The 12,569-nt window shown below is 57.1% G+C and overlaps 1 protein-coding gene across 1 annotated transcript in view; it reads left to right on the top strand.

Moving 5' to 3' along the window:
* Positions 1-241: 241 nt before the first annotated feature.
* Positions 242-12,569, top strand: part of LOC119098059 (pleckstrin homology domain-containing family G member 5) — a gene marked incomplete in the record, with an annotated part of 243,696 nt that continues 231,368 nt past the window's right edge. The window contains 1 exon segment of the mRNA XM_037220987.1: positions 242-435.

The following is a 12,569-nucleotide window of genomic DNA, read 5'->3' as shown; positions in this document are numbered from 1 at the left end:
GAAGACGAGCGGCACAGCGTCTCGTCGTCCACCGCCCTCATCAGCTCACCCCGTCTCCTCTCACCGGCCTGGCTCAACCTTGGCTCTGCGGCCGCCCAAACAGAATCAATTCACCTTCTCGCCGCCGCCTCCGCCCTCTTTCTCGACGTTCGGGCGCCAACTTAACAGTCCGCCAAGAGCGCGCCGCTCGCCGCCCGGCCGGCCCAGCCGCCAGCGGTACCGTTGCCTTGGTTGACTTGCCTCGGCAGGAGTGGCAGGCAGGTGGAGTGCGGCTGCGGAGTGTCGTCTCCGATTGTCGGTGTCGGGGCGGTGCGGTGCGCGTCCGTGCGGGCTATCTGGAGACGGACGCTTTCCGTGCGTGTGCGTGAGCAGGGCGTGCGTGCCGGCGGTGCGAGGTCACGGAGCGGCGGCCGGCCGCTGGACCGCCGACAAGAGGTGAGTGGCCACGGGGCGCCGACCGGCGGCCCAGATACGGACCCGGGTCAGCCGGGCCGGCCCGGCCCGCGCCGGCCGGCCGGCCGGCTCGCGGCAGAGGTCGTGTACCCGTGCAGTCGGCCGCGCCGGAAGCGGCTCGGTCAGCTGCGGCTGATGCACCGCGGGCGGCGGCCCGGCGGCGCGCGCCGGCGCGCGCCGCCGGGCCGCCGACGGTCGGGCTGTCGGGATTTGGGTCACCCCGGCCGGGAGCACGCCCGGCCCGGGCGCACGACATTTGACTCCTGGCCGAGTGAGTCGGGAGGAGCCCCGAGCGTCCTGAGGATAGGAAGTTGCACCCTTATCACCGCAGCTTACAGCGCGAGTTGGACGTTTCTACCCCTGGTGCAGCTGACGTACTCGCGTGGCTGACGTGATTTAAGGCTACACGAGGGCCCGCCGCCGGGCCGGACTCCTACGTGGATGACTGGATGTGGGTGAGCACAAGTGAGTGACTGGATGTGGTGAGCGCCTCAGGGGAACACGCTCGTATGGTACGGTGAGAAGGCCCGTGACACCTGAGGACCTCACGCGCCGCTGGGGGAGGGGTCACGCTGGCTATGAGCAGGACTGGAGGGGCTTGTCCGCAATGTGCCCGTACCGTATCGGCTCTGTGCTGTGAGCACGTGCAGTAGGACGGACACCCGGCGTCTCAAGGATGATCGTGTCATGGTTGGCGCCCGTCGAATCCGGTGGTATGGTGTGTACCGTGTGGGGCCACCTATAGGAGGGTTCGGGTCAATTTTGGAGACGTGCAGAGCTTGCTCAACATTGCACAACTCCCACGGGTTCCGCCTCAGATATATAGCTGGGGAAAGGCCACGTGAGCTTGTGCAGCGATTCTCTGCAGACGGCGTCTGCCTGCGAGATGTTGAACTCCGCCGCGATTGGACGTGATTTCCTTGTGGTCCCCACTGAAGTCCCACGTGACGGCGGCCATCAGTTGCGCGCACGGGAACAAGAGGTCGATAGCTGCTAATGGCGATAAAGAGTCACTTCCTGGACGGAAGAGGCTCCGGTGAATGCGGTAGGTGCTCTCCAGAGATAAGGCCGCGTGTAAATAGGCCGACAGACGTTGGTTCTAACCGCCCCAAGTTGCGCCGGTGATAACTGATTTTGAAGTACCGTGTTTGTGGTCAAGGACAGGACTTGCGAAAGAGAGCACCATTTCCATGGCCTTCCCTGTCGAGCATCATCACATTCTGCGCTCGAGTTCTCGTCTCATCCATTTAGTTAAGTGTGATTGTTCATTGCAAGGAGCTAAGTCGAGTTGTGGGTCTGATGACTTGCAACTTTGTGCGGGGTTGCGTGCTTTACGACATCAGCAATGAGGTGTAACACGTTAGAAAAGCTGGGAACCAGCGTAATTAAGAAACTGTGTTCAAGCAGGGCGGCATAAATGCTTCCTCAGGTAGCGCTGTGAAGGACACAAGCATCGCATGTTGACGAGAACCATTTCCGTTCTCGTGACATTCGCGTCTCAGCACAGCATATTGCGGTTGGCGGATTTAAAGGGGCCGTCATTCAACACGAAGTTATGAGCTGGTACCCAATTGTACCCAGTTCTATGTTGCCAGCAACTGATCCAGAAGTGCTTTAGGCGGATGCGAGTACAGCATCTTCCTCGTATCTCTGGTGCCGCTCTGGCTATCCTAGCTCTGTCGCGGCCTGACAGCCATGCGTGATTACCACAGCAGCATGGACTTTACAGCAGGTACGGCAGCAAGTACGGCAGCAGATGTTGCAGCAGGTACATGATGCACCTGTCCTTCGAGTGTTTTGGTCTCCTTCCACTGGATCGCATACAGTATCGTGTTCATGGTCCTGGGCTCTGGGCTTAGGCGGGACGCTGACGCCGAGCTCACGGCTCTGGTCTCCGAGCGAGACGGGATTCTGATACCGTATTTATAGCCCTAGTCTCTGAGTGAGACGGGACGCCGATGCCGTGTTTATGGCCCTGGTCTCTGAGCGAGGTGGGCGCTGACGCCGTGTTCACGGCCCTCGTCACCGAGCGAGACGGGACGCTGACGCCGTGTTCACGGCCCTCGTCACCGAGCGAGACGGGACGCTGACGCCGTGTTCACGGCCCTCGTCTCCGGGCGAGGCGGGACTCTGATACCGTGTTAATGGCCCTGGTCTCCGAGCGAGACGGGACTCTGATACCGTGTTTACGGCCCTGGTTTCTGAGCGAGGAGGGCGCTGACGCCGTGTTCGGGGCACTGGTCTCCGAGCGAGACGGGACTCTGATACCGTGTTTACGGCCCTGGTTTCTGAGCGAGGCGGGCACTGGCGCCGTATTCATGGCCCCGGTTTTCGGGCAACAACATATTATTGCTGCACTTACATGCCGTATGGTGTGAATTACGTGGTGCAAACGTGTGTCTACTTCTGGAAGGCTAATGAAGTGCATGCATGCATCTAAACACAACCGCAAGGCTACTTCGAAGATATGCGGAAGTCTAATTATGTGCATGTATGCACCCAATCAAAATTGCTGCGTTGCAAACCGTTCATGGGACATTTTAAGAGGCCTTAGGTAGTTGTCGACAAAATGTTGTCCACCCCGTTTCTCTCACGTTGATCGAGAGCAGCACTTTGTAATCCATGGTGCGTGCATGTTGCGTGCGATGTCCATCTTCTGATTTGTGCATATTGGCCAACAGAACTTCCATGTACGCAAGCTAGCCTGAGTAAACACATCGCTTGGGAAATCCCATTCAGCAGGCAGTAAGCAAGCCGTTGGATGTCACCTCAGATGCGTACAAACGCACAAATATGTGCATACTGACAAGGGAAAAAGTACATGCTACTTGCAAAACCCCGGTAGATAATAACTTTGTTGGTGTAATTCCAGACGAATTGTGAAGGTTCCGTTTAGCTGATCTTTCTTCTGAGACTAAACGAATAGCAGAGAGAGGGGTCTCTGGGCCAGCTGACTCGCCCCCGTGATGGGACATCTGCCGTGCCAGCCGGCGCCCCATCAGCGCCTGTCGTCAGCTGGCGGCAGCCGTAAGCGTCCCCCTGGCCAGCTGGCTGCAGCCGTGAGCATCCCTCCCTGGCCAGCTGGCTGCAGCCGTGAGCATCCCTCCCTGGCCAGCTGGCAGCAGTGGTGAGCATCCCTCCCTGGCCAGCTGGCTGCAGCCGTGAGCATCCCTCCCTGGCCAGCTGGCTGCAGCCGTGAGCATCCCTCCCTGACCAGCGGGCGGCAGTGGTGAGCATCCCTCCCTGGCCAGCTGGCTGCAGCCGTGAGCATCCCTCCCTGGCCAGCTGGCAGCAGTGGTGAGCATCCCTCCCTGGCCAGCTGGCTGCAGCCGTGAGCATCCCTCCCTGGCCAGCTGGCAGCAGTGGTGAGCATCCCTCCCTGGCCAGCTGGCTGCAGCTGTGAGCATCCCTCCCCGGCCAGCTGGCGGCAGTTGTGAGCATCCTCCCTGGCCAGCTGGCTGCAGCCGTGAGCATCCCTCCCTGGCCAGCTGGCAGCAGTGGTGAGCATCCCTCCCTGGCCAGCTGGCTGCAGCTGTGAGCATCCCTCCCCGGCCAGCTGGCGGCAGTTGTGAGCATCCCTCCCTGGCCAGCTGCTGCAGCCGTGAACGTCCCTCCCTGGCCAGCTGGCGGCAGCCGTGAGCCCTCCCTGGCCAGTGGAAAGCAGTGGTGAGCGTCCCTCCCTGGCCAGCTGGCGGCAGTGGTGAGCGTCCCCCCCTGGCCAGCGGGCGGCAGTGGTGGGCGTCCCTTCCTGGCCAGCTGGCGGCAGTGGTGAGCGTCCCCCCCTGGCCAGCGGGCGGCAGTGGTGGGCGTCCCTCCCTGGCCAGCTGGCGGCAGTGGTGAGCGTCCCTCCCTGGCCAGCGGGCGGCAGTGGTGGGCGTCCCTCCCTGGCCAGCTGGCGGCAGTGGTGAGCGTCCCTCCCTGACCAGCGGGCGGCAGTGGTGAGCCTCCCTCCCTGGCCAGCTGGCGGCAGCCGTGAGCATCCCTCCGTGGCCATCTGGCAGCAACCGTGAGCGTCCCTCCGTCGCCAGCTGGCGGCAGCAGTAAGCGTCCCTCCCTGGCCAGCGGAAAGCAGTGATGAGCGTCCCTCCCTGGCCAGCTGGCGGCAGTGGTGAGCGTCCCTCCCTGGCCAGCTGGCGGCAGTGGCGAGCGTCCCTCCCTGGCCAGCGGGCGGCAATGGTGGGCGTCCCTCCCTGGCCAGCTGGCGGCAGTGGTGAGCGTCCCTCCCTGGCCAGCGGGCGGCAGTGGTGGGCGTCCCTCCGTGGCCAGCTGACGGCAGCCGTGAACGTCCCTCCGTCGCCAGCTGGCGGCAGCAGTAAGCGTCCCTCCCTGGTCAGCGGGCGGCAGTGGTGGGCGTCCCTCCCTGGCCAGCTGGCGGCAGCAGTAAGCGTCCCTCCCTGGCCAGCTGTCGGCAGTTGTGAGCATCCCTCCCTGGCCAGCTGGCGGCAGCTGTGAGCCTCCCTCCCTGGCCAGCTGGCGGCAGCTGTGAGCCTCCTTCCCTGGCCAGTTGGCGGCGGCTGTGAGCCTCCCTCCCTGGCCAGCTGTCGGCAGCTGTGAGCCTCCCTCCCTGGCCAGCGGGCGGTGGCGGTGAGCCTCCTTCCCTGGCCAACTGGCGGAGGCAGTGAGCGTCCCTCCCTTGCCAGCCACGCCGCCCCCCGGGCTTAACCGCCAGCAAACCGGTTTAGCTTACACGGCTCTAGGAATGCCCAGCCCGTCATTTTCTTCTCGTTCTCTCTCAGTTTTGCTGTGTGGCATCACGTTGACCATGTTGAGGTCACGAATGTCATAGTCATGTCTGCTATCGTTCTCCCCTTTCCTATTCTCTTCTCATTCTTTCCTCCTTGTCTCTAGCCCCTTCATATCAAACTCTGCTCGGTCCCACCCTATTTCTCTTTCTCTTGCCATAAGGCTCTCAGTCATGAATTGCAGGTCCAGTAAGAAATATTCGTGAATTCTTGTCGTTTGGGTGCTCCTTCCACTTTGTGACTAGACAGGATAGATGTAGGCTTAGCTAAAATAAGAGGGTTTGAACACAATCCTTGGCCTATGTAATGGTTTTGCCGATTAAAACAGCAGCTGAAACAGAGGCATGGTGTTGCCCAATCCCCGTAAATAAACAGGTGAGTAGACAGACCGCCTATTTCTTGACTCTGCCAGCCTTCTGTAGGCATGTTGGCGAACCTTGTGAGCTGTCTTTAACGTTGATTAATACTTTAATACCTTAGTTTAAACATTATTGTCGAGGTGTCAACTGTGGTTACTATCCCAGTGACAATAGGGTACGAATGACAAGCTGTAGCCATGCCCATATCAACCAAATCAACGCGTTAAGGATGAGTCATCGGTTGATACGGTACCTGTAGGCCAGACACAGCGTCCACTTATTTTTCCCACTGCTGTTGGTCTTAATTGTCTATTTTTGGCGGTTGTAACCAACCGGAATCTGCAGAAGATTGTCGTAGTATCAGATAAGTCACCTAAGCTTAGCCCCGAATTAACGTGCGACCCGTAATTGTAATCCGTAATTGTAATCCCAAATCTGCCCGTCACCAGCGACGTGATGCAAAAAACTTGAACCTGCCAGTGAAGCAAATTCTAACTGAAACATTCAACAGACATTCAAAGCAAATTCTGACTGCGCGTAGGAATTGACCGCAATCACGAAGAAGGCGGTATGGGGCACCGCAGTGGTGACACCGATTTTCATCGATGTAACGATGCCTTCTGGCGCTGTGCCTAGGTAGGAGAGCTGAATACGGGTCATTACGTCAGCGTATGGATTAGATGTGGCCGCAGTGGGATGAATCCGATGCGTCATGCCCCGGTCGTGACTTGGCCACCTGCTTTCACCCGTCCCGGCGTTGCTCCACTACCTCGCGGACCTCCGCTACTGGCGGGCAATGATAGGAAAAAAGCAAACATCCACACTAACCTTGCTTCTCCTCGCGAACTGGAAACAGGCCTGCGACTTAGAGAAGGTTCAAAATGAAGCAATGCTAGTGCACTTTGGGTTTCGCGTTCTAGACACAATTTCGTCTTTTTAATAAAAATGCCCCACAATACGCCGTTGTCTGATTACGTTATCGTACCTTGCACAACATCGATTGGGAGCCATTTGACGCCCCTTATGTCTGAAAATCATATTCACGAACACCTGATAAGAACGACTCAACAATTGCATATTGTTTGGCCTTGATGGCCCCATGACTATTAGAAAGACAGAATTTGAACAGCGTTTTTAATGGTGTTGTGGATACCCGCGCGACCTTCAAGTGGTGTCCCCGAAATAGCCTGCACATCTTCGCGGGCGTATAGCTCAGGAACCAAAGGGCTTAAGGTATTAGGAAGTGCAGGGCTGCGAACACCAGGAAATGATGTTCAGGATTGCTTTTTCAGTTTAAAACCCCTTGGAACTCTTCCTTTAACCAAGAACTTTAATCATGCAGTTGTATAATGCTCACGTGGTAACCTAATTAATTCATTTGAGCTCATAGTGTGAGCTCCAGAGCTAGTCACTGGTCTGTAGAAATCAAAAGTGGCCTGCAGCCGATGCTCTTGCCGGTGTCCCGCGAGGAAGGTCTCCACTTAAGAGTAGGTGGCAGATACAAATGATACCCTTTCGGTGTGATACAAGATCCTCTGTAATTAAGCCACTTGTTTTGGGGGCGTTGGTGTCGTTTGGCCGACACAGGTAGATAATGACCGCCGACATACCGCTCCCGTTGCTGCCCATTCAGCGCACAAGCTGAGGACAGTCTCGCGGCGACATTTCAAGGCCTGACGTCATTACTACTGGTGTTTGAGGCAGTTTGTTCGGTATGGGAACGTCTCGCCGCTAGTGGGTGGATGACCGCCCCGCTCTGCCGCGTGACGTCGTAAGAAAAAACCTTCGCGAACGGCGTGGGAAGGTTTTGCGGGAACATGGTTGGCAGCAAGCGTAGTGGGCAGCAGTAATAGGCAGGAAGGGCCTCATATGATCATATATTGATTGTTATGCTCGGTGAGCGCCCGTCCTCGCACGGAGTGCACGCGCCATAGACCTATTAAAATGGGCATTACGCGCCCCTTCTGTCCTGGCCTCAGATTCAAAAGATGAAAGGAACGTTAGGAGAGCAGGCACAATTTCTAAGAGTAGTAACATGTGTAGAAGCATGTAAAAGGTTGCTGAAATAATTAAGTAAATCTCTTAAATGAACTGCTATCTGAACAAACTGAGCAGTTCCAAACTGTCCATGACAATTCCGCTCTTCAATCTGCGCTTCAGACCTGATAGCGAACAGGAGACACTTGCGGAACCATTCGCGCTAGGACTGTGCGCGTGTCGGTCATGTGGCGTGACTTGCACTGCCGGTGGCGCGTTCCGGACGCCCGCGGACAACGAAGGTCCCCAAAGGGATCGGGCCGGACGATGGCCGGCCGGAGGCGCCCAATGTGTTCCATTCAGGGGATAGCGCACTCGTAACAATCACGGGCAAACAACGCAGCGCCGACGTTTGCCCCGTGATGTAAACAAGACCGCCGACGTTTGCCCCGTGATGTAAACAAGACCGCAGCATATGGCACAATGCAGTCGAGAGCAAGACAGCTGGCCGTTCGGCAGCTACGGCGGCCCTCTGAAGGAATCGCCGGGCGACGAGCCTCCCTCTGGTTCATTGTCGGCTGGAGCGGCCCTCTGAAGGAATCGCTGGGCGTCAAGCTTCCCCTCTTGGTCGCTGGCGACTGGCTGATTCACACGAATCCTGCAGACGGCGCCCCCGGCGAAGGGCGTGCATGCATGCCGACTTGCCAATGCCGAGGACTGCTCCCACAGAATCTTGCTCGCCGTTCCATGTGTGAATCATTTTAATGAGGACGGCTTAAGTAGACGAGGCTAGTCTGCTGCCGACGGAATGCCGCTGTCTGGTGGAGCTGGAATGTGTTGGCTAAGCGCATGGTGTTCTTTGGACCAGAGATCATGGCGCCTCAGCGCTTACAACCGCTGCGCTTATAATCTGGGCGTGCATACCCTCACGCGACAAAAATAAAGCTATTCACCACGAAGCGTCTCGATTGGGACGGCCAAGTGTTCTGAATGGATTGTATCAAATAACGCCGTTTACGCTCAGCCGAAGAAAATGTTTTACATATGAATCAGCACATGGCCTTCACCTATAAGCTGGAGTGGTCATGGTCTGTTGATAAACTATTGCATTCAGTCGCTGTTGCAAAGCAGGGCGGCCGGAGTGGTAACAACAGCGCACCCACGAGCGCCGTGACTGTCCCGCTTTGCCTTGAAGTGGCTGGGTGAAGGTGGACAGGGCAGGGCACGATTGCATGACCCAAATACTCGCCCGAGGTCGCTCCAGGCAGGCGTCCAACAGCCGCAGAAGGCGTCATCGCCCACGGGACCATGTGCAGCATCTGCGCCACGCCCTGAGGAAGCCGGCCGACGCGCGGCGGCGAGGTGCGGGAGCTGTTTGCCGCGCCGCCGCTGACGCTTGCGTCACGCGTCGGCGCCAGTCGGTGCGCCTGCATTCACCCCTGGCTTCGGGTCAGCGGCGAGCTGACCCCGGGCGCCGCCTCTGACACCGGGCGACCACCCGGAAGAGCGGCGAGCCGCGCCAGTTTCGCTACACGCGCCGGATTGGCCGGGCAGCGGCGCCGGTCACGGAAGTGGCTGTCAGCGCCCTCTATCGCCGGAAATGGGCGGCGATCTCGAGGCCCAGATTGTTTATTTTGTGGCCGCTGTCTCCGCCTCTGTCACACCACGGCGCCAACAACGATCTTTCCTTGGATAGGACTTTTGTTTTTCGTCGTTAGCTGTGGTCGGCTGAGTGTCGTGCATCGTGCTTAATATGCATCGTGTTGCCCCCCCCGACGTTTTATCTGAGCGTGACCACGTGTCAGCTCGTTTTCCCCCGTCCCACTGAGCACGGTTTCTAATGGCTTGCCGACGTCTCCTGTCTCCTGCGTCAATTCTCGCTTTGTGCAAGGGTAGCGTGCTGCCTAAGTCAATTCAGCTTAGTTCAGCTGATAGGGGATCGTTTCACGCAGTGTGTTTCTGTCTATTTCAGTCAAGTACATGGTAAGAGGTATAAAACAAAGGAGTGCATTACGCAGGCATGCACGATAATAAGACATTAGCCGTTTTCACGATATATTAATGCACTGAAAAGTTCGTAAAAGTTTTTTTGAAGTATTTCTTTGAAGTTTTAGTGGGTGCTGCACACTGGCAAAGAACATATTGTTATCATGCAATCCCATAAGCATGCAGTAGGTAAACAGCGTGCATCCATGCCAAGGAAAAATTGTGATATAAAACGGGTGGCTTTATTAACATTCTTTCGGCCCATGCATTTAGTTTGCCCAAATTGTAGGGAAATACTAAAGGCAATGGAAATACTATGGGAAATACCTGGCAATCGGCAATGTGAGTCGGTCAAGGGCGTTGGATGCCGACTGGCCCATTTATGTTTACAGTGGAGCTGTATGTGGATCACGTTAAGGCATGTAAGCCCTGTAAGCTCTGAGAACTGTAAGCAAACTGTAAGTACTGTAAATAGATTCTGTAAGTATTGCATACCTATGCATTCCATACCTACCGACAAACAGGGACAATGCCAGGATAGAGAGCTTTGTTTTATCCTGTCTGCGTTAGAGATGTCATCGAATGTTTATGATAAGTTTTGAAAAGTTTCGGCGAAAGGGATCTAGCATCATGCCTATCCATACAAGCATGACCTTTCTTAGACCAAGCTAATCGCAATTGTATCAAACTACGCGTTTTCAGATATATATTGCATCTCCGCGAAGCACTTTTACCTGAAAACCGTTGATTAAAGGTTTGAGGTTAGAAAATAATCGGTAAAAAGTTGTTAAAAGGCTTTAAAAATTGCTGCACCTTGAGTCCTCCTGAAAACGACTAATGTCAAATAGATTCACATCCCGGCACTTGTCACGCGATTATCAATTCAAAGTCTAAAGAGTGGTCCTACAACCAGCCGCAGGTCTGAGTCCCATAGCCAACAGCACGCTTGAGTTCCAGAGCTAGCAGCAGGTCTATGTCCAATAGCCAGCAGCTGGTCTGAGTCAGCGGAGCCAGCAGCGGCCGCTGGTCGATGGAGCGTCGCTTCGTTAACAGGCCGTACCGGCAGCGTGCGGTGGCAATGGAGTTCCGCTGTGCACTCATGCAGTGAACAGCAAAAACAGGGACATTAAAGGTCACGAACGAAGTCTGACAGCGCTACTGCGTGCAACTGAGCGATGGGAGTATCTCGGAAGTTTCGTTGGAAAAAAGGACGTCATATACGCATTGAGAATATCGACTTCCCTAGCAATCATCATATGTTTAGACACCCCAGGTAGTGAATGCAGTAGCTAATTCTGAAAGGAGTTCGTCGAAGGCCGGCGGTTGCCACCAGCTGAAAACAGCGTGTATGCGAGCCAGGAGTCATGGACAAAACTGCTGCGCTCTCAGTTCAGCGTCAGGGCGGGAGAGCGGAACAGGCACTTAAAAAACGTAAGTGGAGGTCGAGACAATCTCGGCCGTTGTGTGATTACAGACTGACCGCTGCTGGAGCTCCAAGGCTCCTGTTCGGGTCGGCTGCGTCTGTACCCGCGCCGCTCCTCGGCCCACAACCCCCGCGCGGCCGAAGCACCGCTCTGAACTGGCTTGGCTCGCCGCAATAGAGGGCCCGCACTGACCGGCAGGAGCTGGCATTAAACCGACGCTGCTCCGCGCGCGGACCCGTGCCGACCCCTCACCACATGAGCCGCCACGGACCCGTGCCGATCACTCGCCACATGAACCGCCATGGACCCGTGTCGACCCCCCGCCACCTGAACCGCCATGAACCCGTGCCGACCACTCGCCACCTGAACCGCCATGAACCCGTGCCGACCCCTCGCCACCTGAACCGCCATGAACCCGTACCGAGCCCTCGCCACCTGAACCGCCATGAATCCGTGCCGACCCCTCGCCACCTGAACCGCCATGAACCCGTGCCGATCACTCGTCACCTGAACCGCCATGAACCCGTGCCGATCACTCGTCACCTGAACCGCCACGGACCCGTGCCGACCACTCGCCACCTGAACCGCCATGAACCCGTGCCGAACCCTCGCCACCTGAACCGCCACGGACCCGTGCCGACCACTCGCCACCTGAACCTCCATGAACCCGTGCCGAGCGCTCGCCACCTGAACCGCCATGAACCCGTGCTGACCCCTCGCCATTTGAACCGCCATGGACCAGTGACGAACACTCCCTTCTGAACCGCCTTGGGACCCGTGCCGACCACTCCCTCCTGAACCGCCTCGGACCCGTGCCGATCACTCCCCTCCTGAACCGCCACGAACCCGTCCCGATCACTCCCTCCTGAACCACCACGAACCCGTGCTGACCACGCGGAAGTCCTCCCGCCCAAATCCGAAGCCGGACGCGACCGACCGCGTCGAGCGGAGGGACCCCTCGCCCGCCCGGCGCGCGCGGAAAGGCGGTGATGTCGATCTTGATGCGTCAGATACGGCGACAAAGGGAGAAGGAAGACAATGACCAGGCGCAGCGCAACTGGCTGTACGCAGGCGAAAGTAGTTCGACGACGCGGAACGGCCTTGGTTTTGCGTGAAAACGCTTCATCTTTCGGTGGAGGCGAAGATGGTCATCTCGGCTGGGTCCCACCGGGCGGGCCCATACCGTGAACGTCGCTCAGAATATCATTTACCAGCGCTTGACGAGGGCTCCTAATGATGCGGGACTCCAAACCGGTGATTTGTACTAATGGCCATACAAGTATGATTAAGGAAAGTCATGTTGGCTAACAAGCCCCCTCGTAAGGTGCGCGACTACAAATGCCGTGGTGCTGTGTCCGAAACCCAGCAAGAAAGCCCCCGCAGGGCTCATTCACAGCGGAACGGAATATACGGCTGACGTTATTCGCTACCTTTTGGCGTACGGGGATCTCAGAACGGCCGTACAGGGAGTGACGTAAATGGATGAACCCAGCTTGAGGTTTTTGTCAATCATCCTTCGGTGCGTTATGTGAGCGGCATCACGCTGCCGTGAACGGAGTGATAATGTGCAACATGTTTTTTAATGTTTCCGTGAAGTTTTGTGTAACTGGCGCCCTGGAAGTATTTAT

The sequence above is a fragment of the Pollicipes pollicipes genome, unplaced genomic scaffold (assembly GCF_011947565.3).
Source record: "Pollicipes pollicipes isolate AB1234 unplaced genomic scaffold, Ppol_2.1 Scaffold_4740;HRSCAF=5597_pilon_pilon_pilon, whole genome shotgun sequence".
Taxonomy (NCBI): domain Eukaryota; kingdom Metazoa; phylum Arthropoda; class Thecostraca; order Pollicipedomorpha; family Pollicipedidae; genus Pollicipes; species Pollicipes pollicipes.
The sequence above is the reverse complement of the archived record's forward strand: the minus strand, read 5'-3'. Positions and strand labels throughout refer to the sequence as shown.